This window comes from Lactuca virosa, chromosome 3 (assembly GCF_052849685.1).
Source record: "Lactuca virosa cultivar CGN04683 chromosome 3, Lactuca_virosa_CGN04683_v6, whole genome shotgun sequence".
NCBI classification, from domain to species: Eukaryota; Viridiplantae; Streptophyta; class Magnoliopsida; order Asterales; family Asteraceae; genus Lactuca; species Lactuca virosa.
In genome coordinates this window covers 112,926,513-112,935,633 of record NC_136428.1, presented here as the reverse complement: position 1 = coordinate 112,935,633, position 9,121 = coordinate 112,926,513, and the positions used below count along the sequence as shown (strand labels likewise).

General features: G+C 36.8%; 1 long non-coding RNA gene across 1 annotated transcript; it reads left to right on the top strand.

Moving 5' to 3' along the window:
• The first annotated feature begins 5,983 nt into the window (after positions 1–5,983).
• On the top strand, positions 5,984–7,691 carry LOC145162546 (uncharacterized). The gene is made up of 4 exons (XR_013739166.1): positions 5,984–6,060; positions 6,173–6,228; positions 7,338–7,409; positions 7,499–7,691. It is a non-coding gene; the product is annotated as an uncharacterized LOC145162546 (long non-coding RNA).
• Positions 7,692–9,121: the final 1,430 nt, after the last annotated feature.

Sequence of the window (9,121 nt, the reverse complement as noted above, 5' to 3'; positions counted from 1 at the left end):
AGCATGGGTCAAAAGATCTTTTAGAGTCGAGAGAGCTTTTTCTTAGGCTTCACCCCATTCGAACTTCACTTCCTTTTGTGTAAGACTCGTGAGAGGTACGGCTATACGAGAAAAGTCCTTAATAAATCTCCGGTAATATCCCGCGAGACCCAAGAAACTACGAATTTCGGATGCATTACGAGGCACTTCCCAATTTTGAATAGCTTCAATTTTAGTAGGATCTACGGATACACCGTCACCAGAAATAACATGGCCGAGAAATTGAACTTGGCGAAGCCAAAATTCACATTTCGAGAATTTAGCATAAAGCTTCTCCTTTCGAAGAAGTTCTAACACCGCACGAATATGAATGGCATGATCAGCTTCAGACTTGGAATAGATTAGAATATCGTCTATGAATACGATGACAGATTTATCGAGCATTGGGCGGCATACCCGATTCATCATATCCATGAATACAGCAGGAGCATTCGTTAAACCAAACGGCATAACAAGGAGTTCGTAATGCCCATATCGAGTACGAAAAGCAGTCTTCGGTACATCTTGCTCTTGAACTTTCAACTGATGATAGCCAGATCTTAGATCAATCTTTGAGAAATAGCTAACACCCTGAAGTTGATCGAACAAATCGTCGATGCGAGGTAGTGGATACTTGTTCTTGATAGTCACCTTATTCAGCTCACGATAATCAATGCACATCCGCATCGATCCATCTTTCTTCTTGACAAACAGTACCGGAGCACCCCAGGGAGAGGTACTTGGTCGTATAAAGCCTTTGTCAAGTAATTCCTGCAAATGGATCATCATTTCTTTCATCTCAGCTGGCGCAAGACGATAAGGAGTCTTAGCAATCGGAGCAGCACCAGGCACAAGGTCAATTCGGAATTCTACTTGCCTGTCCGGAGGAAGTCCAGGCAATTCTTCGGGAAAAACATCTGGATATTCCTTAGCAATGGGAACATCATTCACCGTTTTCTTATCTTCTTTCGAGACATCGACTGTGTAGGCCAGATAGATAGAACACCCTTTCGATATGAGTTTACGGGCTTTGAGGAAAGATATTATTTTTAAGGTTCCTTGTTCACCATAGACATAGATAGGATTCTCCCCTTCAATGGGAATACGTACTATCTTTTCATAACACAAAAAGGTCTGCGTGGTTCTTTGACAACCAATCCATGCCGAGAATAATGTCAAAGTTGGGCAAGGAGATAGGAATTAGATTAGCAAGAAAATTGTAGCCTTCAATTTCTATAACACAATTCCTATAGACTTTATCGGCAAGTAATGATATACTTCCAGCAGTCTCTACGTGAAAGGGTTGCGCGAGTGCATAGGAAGCAATTTGAAAAGAATGCGCAAATTCATAAGACACAAAAGAATCTGAGGCACCAGAATCAAATAAGATGTGAGCAGGTCTAGAGTTAACAAGAAATGTACCCGTCACAACATTCGGGTCCTCGCGTGCCTCTTCTGTGGTGATCTGGAATGCACGACCCTTAGCTTTTGGAACCTCCTCCTTTTTAGTTGGAGTACCCCTTGATTGTTGAACATGAGCTTGACTTTTCGCCGGGTGTTGAACGAAAGCTTGACTTTTCGCCGGTTGTTGAACGGAAGCTTGACTTCCCGTCATCTGACTAGTAAAGGTGGGGCAAAAACGCTTCCTGTGGCCAGTAACACCACATGCAAAGCATGTAACACCTTTCATTGGACACACGGGCCTCATGTGTCCTACTTCTCCACATCCAAAACAGACCACGGTTCTTTCCTCTAGTCTGCATTCGCCCGGATGATTCTTTCCACAATTTCGACAAGTTGGCGACTGAAGAGAAAAAGATTGTGACCTGCCGCGGCCACGAAAAGCACTCTGAGATTGTACTTGCTTGCTAGGTTCAGATCGAACGGATTGAGTTGGTGGAATAGGGGAAGCAGGAGCAGTCCTTTCAGTACGTGGATGTTTCGGAACAGTAAGAGTGGCACCACGTGTTTCTAAGTCATGCTCACGCTTTCGAGCATACTCAACAGCTTTATCAAACGACAGTACTTCCCGATTGGCAACGAAATCGTGAATTTCGTGTCGTAGTCCTTCTAAGAATAACTGAATTTTCTCATCTTCAGTTGGAATATACTTTACGGCAAACCGTGCTTTTTGATTGAACTGAGTTTCATACTCATTCACAGTCATTCCTCCCTGTTTAAGCTCGAGGAATTCTTTCTCCAACCTCCTCCTCATGTCTAGAAGACAGTACCTCTCTAGCACACGAGTTTTGAACATTTCCCAGGATAAATTCTCCTGGTCAAACTTGCTGAGAGCTTCATAGGTTGCTTCCCACCAGACGCTTCTCCGATGAGCATTGCAGAAGTATAGTTAGCCTTGTCTTCAGCATCTACATGAGAAATACGAAACACTTTTTTTGTGTTCTGGATCCAAGTAAGAACAACAATTGGATTAAGAACACCAGAAAACTCTGTAGCACCGCTACTCTTGAACTCTTTAAACGAGGGACGCTTCACCTCTCCTCTCGAAGATTCTACAGTGGCTTTCTCTTTTCCTTTATCACCACTCTTTTTGTGTTCTTCGAGAGTCTGTCGAATAACACCGGTAAGTTTACCCAAGAGTCGCTCCTCACGAGGAGATACTGGAGTATGCCCTTCCTCAGGTTGAGGACCTTCACCAACCTCGGGGGTATGGCTACTAACCTGTTCAGTCATTGCTCTGAAATAGGGAGTAATATTGTATTTTAGAATATTAGGGTTTACTATTACCTAATACTTTTATATATATATTTCCTATGGTTTGTATCCCTATACTTACAATAATTAAGTTCATATATTGAACTTCCAATAGTTTAAGTCTAAATACCAATCTGTGGAATTTAGTTCACTTAAACCACTGCTCTGATACCATGATTGAAAGAACCCCTTTCTATACTTTCATATTTATGAAAGACCCAAATTTTCATATTTGACAATTGTTATTCCGAAACATGTTACATGCATATTCATAAAACAATATTTTATATTGATAAAACGGTTACAAACTACTGGATACAAACCCACTATTTCATAGTGTTATATATTACATAACTCCCCAGGATACTATAGTTTTATACATATGGGAGTGCAAAATACAATAGTTTCAAACTATTCAAAAATCTTCTATCAAAACAGTAGTTTAAACTATTCAAAAATCTTCTACCAGTATATCACTATACTGGGTGCTTATCTCCTGCGAATTAGTTAAACATTGAAGGGGTAAGCGGTGACGCTTAGTGAGTTCAATAATAGATACAATATAACGTTATGCCATATATATACTGTAATATGCCAGAAGCAAAGAGGAACAAGGAACAACAAAGGCATAATGCGAAAAGCTTTCCATATTAATCAATGAGACATAACAAATTCCATACTTGATATAAAATCAATAAAGTTTCAGCACAAATGGCACAGTAAATACTCAGGAATATCATTTTGCTAGAATATTTAGGCTTTCAGCCTTATCTTAGCATACTACCGAAGCCAAAGTGATGCCTATGTCATACACTTCATGGTCAACGGTTCATACCAATACCCAAGTGATGCTTATGTCATACACTTCAAGTCAGAGGTACAACCTTGCTATAAAATAGCAGATACAATAACTCGAGATGATAACATGGAAAAGTACATAGCACATATAACACATAACATACAATTGTCCTATATATTAAACTCACCGAGAAATAACTGGGGGTCAAAATAGTAATTTGGGCAGCACTTCGGCTTTAAATATGACTTTCTTCGTTGAAAAACCGGGAGTTTTCTTGAAAACCGGGCTCTGCGAAGGTAGAGCTTCGAAACCGAAAAGATAAATTTTTCGGGCTTCTCGGGAATCTCGGGGCGCGTTTCGGGCTTTGGAATAAGTACCGGGGTTTCGGGGGATGTCGGGATAGTAAAAGTATTGAAAAATGGTGAAAAAGTGTGAAATTTCCAAAGTTAGCCGGGAGGGTTCGCACCCTCCTATTTATAGGAGGCGAAGGTCTTCGGCCGAAGGGAGGAGGGGCAGCTGGCGGCTCGCGAGAGGACCAGACGGCGCACATGCGAGGGCTCCAGGTGGCTCGGTTCGGACGCGACAGGCGTCTTCGGATGCGAGGAGTCACCGGGTGACTAAGCAGCTTCAGACGACGCATCGCGACACGCGTCGGATCCGGGCAAGGGTGAGTCACGACGTCGGAAACGAGGCGGACACGGCATCGGACCAATCAGAGGGTGCCAGCGAGGCTGCGGTCCAATCAGAAAATGCCACGTGGATCAACACTATTCATGCGAAAATTAAATGAAAATGTGTCCAATCTTGTAAAATCCATAACTTTCTCATACGGGCTCCGTTTTTTACGTTCTTTATATGCACGCGTAGAGAAAATTATGCTCTACAACTTTCGTTTAGACTTCGTCGGAAAATTTTGACTTTATTTTTATATTATTATTTTTAACAGACCGGGACTGGTAAATCCGTTAAAAATTCATAACTTCTTCATCCGACGTCCGTTTTCGTCAAACTTTTTACCATTGTACTGCTAATGACGAGACCTTCGATTCTCGTTTAGGTTGTGTCGGCTAAAAATCACTCGATCTAAAATTCGAGTTTTTAGTTGTCTACTGCTAAGCTGAAACTTGTAAAAATCATAACTTCCTCATACGAAGTCAAATTTTGGCGTTCTTTTTATCGAACTTCTCGGTTTAACGAATACTATGAATTTCATTTAGATCGCTAAGGCCAAAAAAGTAGTTTATCAAAAACTCACTTTTTACGTCATTCGGCACCGTGCCGGTTTTATCGCGAATCTTCGATTGGTCATAACTTCTTCGTTATAACTCGGATTTCGACGAGGTTTTCGCCTACGTGTTTCTAACGAGATTATCTACAACTTTCAACAATAAAATTTACTTATTTCAATTTTTATATTTTCGCTAAATTTCACTATTTAGCTTTTAATTGGAATCTCATAAGACTTCCAATAATTTATGAGTGATTCTAAATATAGTTTTACTTTATTTCTAGTAAAAACTATCTGTTAGAACTCAATACTCAATATCACATAATATTTCATAATATTATTTATATAAAACACGATCTCAAAACGTGTATGTTACACTATAATCTTTATTTACTGTTCATGATGATTAACATCCGTGCAAGTACTTGAATAGAATGGTCTGGCTATTTATCAGTTAAATGGTTAGTTTCAATTTAGTGACTTTATTTGGTTAAGTTTCTGCCATCATAATACAACCTAAAAATGAACGATTAGTATTTGGTTTTTGATTATATTTAAACTCTGTTTTCTCTTTTGTAGGAAGTTGGATGTATGCATCCCATTTTATCATCCATTCTTCTCTGCCTTCTTCCTGATTCTATTATGTTCTAAAATGCAAGACTTGGATCGAATTTCAGAGTTATTCCACCGCCTCAACTACTGGATAGACTCCTGTTGCCGCCGCTCACCGTCACTTTATTGCCTCTCAAATCCATGAAACCAACCTCATCGATACTTCCTCAAGGTCAGGACGAACCCATACGTCTCCTTCACCTTCACATGGAAAATAGACATTGAGGGAGCGCGGTGCCAAAAACTTGCAACCGTACAGCTTGCTTTTGGTTATCGGTTGATCATGCTATTCAATTCTCAATTTAGGTGGGATGGTATACTTAATAATTTTATATTTTAAATTAGATTTTTTAAATGTTTCAGATTGCTCGATATTGAGGACAAGGAAGAGCTTCTGGTCAAGGGTTTTAAAATTCAAGATACGTCATTTGTGTATAATCAGATAGTTTGAATAACAAGAAGAGTTATAGAAAGTCCAAAGATTGACGATACTGTATTCGGGTGATTAGAATGAGAATTAGTAAACAACCTTTTAGTAAACAAACTATTGTGTCGGTTTTTATTTCAAATCCAATTTCAGTTACATTTTCTAACTGAATTTATGACTCAGGTGGTGATGTGTATGAAATCATGCTGGTATTCGAGCTTCAATGGGTTCCAACGACCTCTTTTGGTGTTACCATCGACTGTAAGAAAACACTGATTGACAAGGATTGAATACTTGAATATACTACATGCAAACATAAAGATGGGGATATTCTTCAAATTGTTGATATTCCTCTTCCCTTTAACCATTACAGGTCCACATTGAGGTCAAGGCCAACTTCTGATTTTATTTTTTGGCTAACATGTGAAGGTAACTTCTAAACCATAAATGACAATTTTGAAATATGTTGAAGTTCTTTAACTACAAAGAACTTCTATCCAGGGTGTTTTGTGTACTACCAATGAACATCCTTTATTTAATACATCTCAAGAAATTTTTGTATATTATTGTTTTTTGGTTATTAACCAAAACCGAACCGAATAAGGTTCGGTTTAATCAGTTTTCTGTTTAATTGGATTAAATTTCTGTTAAATCCAAATAGCAAACATCTATATTTTACTTCACTCAAATCTTTTCCTATAAATATCGACACTTAAGTCTATAATAAACATAACTCAAAGTAAGAGGAGTAAACATAAATTAAAGATGTGTAAAAATAAGAAAACATATGTTGATCTGTTGAATGCTTGAACCCGCTCCCTAATATAACAATAATTGCTTGCAAAACTGAAAAAATGTTTTCAATCTCAAAATATTGAAAAAATAATAGCTTCAATACACCATCAACATCAACATTTACATGCTCTTTGCAAAATAAATACTAAAAATAAAAACATATTATGAATTTATAATTATTACAAGATACTTTACTATTGAACACAAAATTAATTCTAACAACAAAAATAAAATATAGATACATTTGTTGACTATGATATATGATTTTATTAATTAATTAATGTTGGATTTTCATTTTTACATGCTGAATAAAATTTGTGTGTAGCTAAGAAGTGATAAAGTTCATAGTTACCTACAATAAGCTAAACCTTTTGTAGCTTCCTCAAATGAAGAAGTATTGCTTTTTAATTTCCATTTCTTATTATGGTGGACAATAGTGTAAAAATATAGCGCCAATAACAGAAGAAGAAATTAACGAAGCGTGTACATATGAATTAGTTATATAGCTGTCATGAAAGTGGTGTTTTGTGAATTTAAGATGCTTATTCTTTTTACGGTTCCCATAAGTAGTTAGAGTCTGCTTCAGATTTTTAATATATATATATATATATATATATATATATATATATATATATATATATATTGAAAAACAGTTTTAGCTCAGCCTCTTTTATTGTACAAATTTTCAAATGCAAATTTGTTATATTCCATGTCTAATTCTGTCATAAAATTTGTTATTGCAGAGGGAAGTAATATGGAGACTACTAACCCTTAGAAATACTTAAGATGGCAACTTTGGTGAATGATATTTTGAGGTATATTTATATGACTACGATAAGCAACTCAAAGAAACTACATTGCTCTTTCATGCATTTAACTAACCCTAATCTCCACAATATTTTAGGACATAGAGGTTACACTTACCTACGAGAACCACTTTGATGGGCAGGCATGATTACAAGTAAGTTATTGCAAACCAAAAGAAGTTGATCTACTTAAAAATATGAAATGTATTTCATTGAATTTGGCTTTTGATTAACTTATAGTGATTGTAGTTCAAATTTCAAAACATGTAGTTATTCGGCATCTTACTTTCATTGTCTCTACTATAATAGCATCTTACTTTCATTGTTTCTATTATAATACTATAGTTTTATTCTTTTTCGTATTGAGGCATCATTTCATTCTTTTCTCATCTTATTATGCAATTTAGAGGAATTCAATGATGATGCTGATATTGAAGATGAATATGTAGTAGAAGATGCGGAACCCAAAGTAAATTGCTGATTTACTAGGTGTTTTAAATAAATTCATACAAGTTATTAACAAATCATTCGTATTGTAGATTTCACACTAAGGTTAACTTTGGTTAAAAAAAATTTGTGGGGAAGGGTATGCTAGACTACAGCCCCCACATACCCTTGCTTTGGATATTTTGTAAAATCTACCAATTTATATGAGTGTAAATTTTATAAGGTAGATTTTTTAAAGTAGAATGGTGTAATATGCACAAATAAATGAACCAATTGTTTTTTGCAAACAAATGCGGGTGTCAGTGGCTGGTGGGACATTTATATGGAAAACAAGAGGTAAATTTGTAATGTCATAACAATGACAAGGAGCTGTACGTCCCAAGATTCCTATGAAGTAGGGTGTGTTGATGTTTCTACATCTGACCAGAAAAAGAATAGAGACTCTTGGGTGTCAACTGACATTACTAATATCATTATTAGCCTAATACCATAAAGCCACCCACCATCTGCCATCACGACCACCACCACCGCCAAAATTACATAAATGGTCCATATGGTTTACCCGTGGTCACAAATTCAGTCCCTACTACCTGAAAAGACCAAATTACCCTCACATTAACGGACAAAAAGCAACGGTCTATATTTTCCGGATTGGTTTTCCGGCCGCTGCCGTACATGGCAATAAAGTTCAATTTGTGACACCATTTCTTTATTTTCCTCATTTATTGTAAGAAATAATTATTTAGATTTCTTTACTTATGTAATTAGATGACATTGTTTATCTTCCTTTATTAGATTATCTCAATTCAATTCAACATGCTACTTTGTGCTTTTGATAAAGCTGCTCACTTAAACAAAGGCATACACAAAATCTACTCTTGCGACGCAACCACTGTTTCCAGTTAAACCGGAGATTGAAAATGGCATGGATCGGACAATTATCCAAGAATCTGAAAGACCTCCGAGTTCTCTTTTGTCAACCTTCACCTGCCAGTTCTTCCGCAAGGTATCATCAAAATAACATCGCTTCCTCGATCTAAGATTTCATGGAATTTCTACTGCATCGTTTTGCTCTTTCGTACATCGACATCCATTTTACTGAAGTTAATTTTTCTAATTGTGAGAGGGCCTTTGTTGATGATTTCCCCACAATGAACGATTGATTTCTCCATCACCCAATTTGAAGGGGTTGTTGGTGATTGTCGATGCATGAAGGTAAATGTTTACTCCACTTTTTTCATTTTATTATAAAATTTGAATTTTTATTCCGTTTT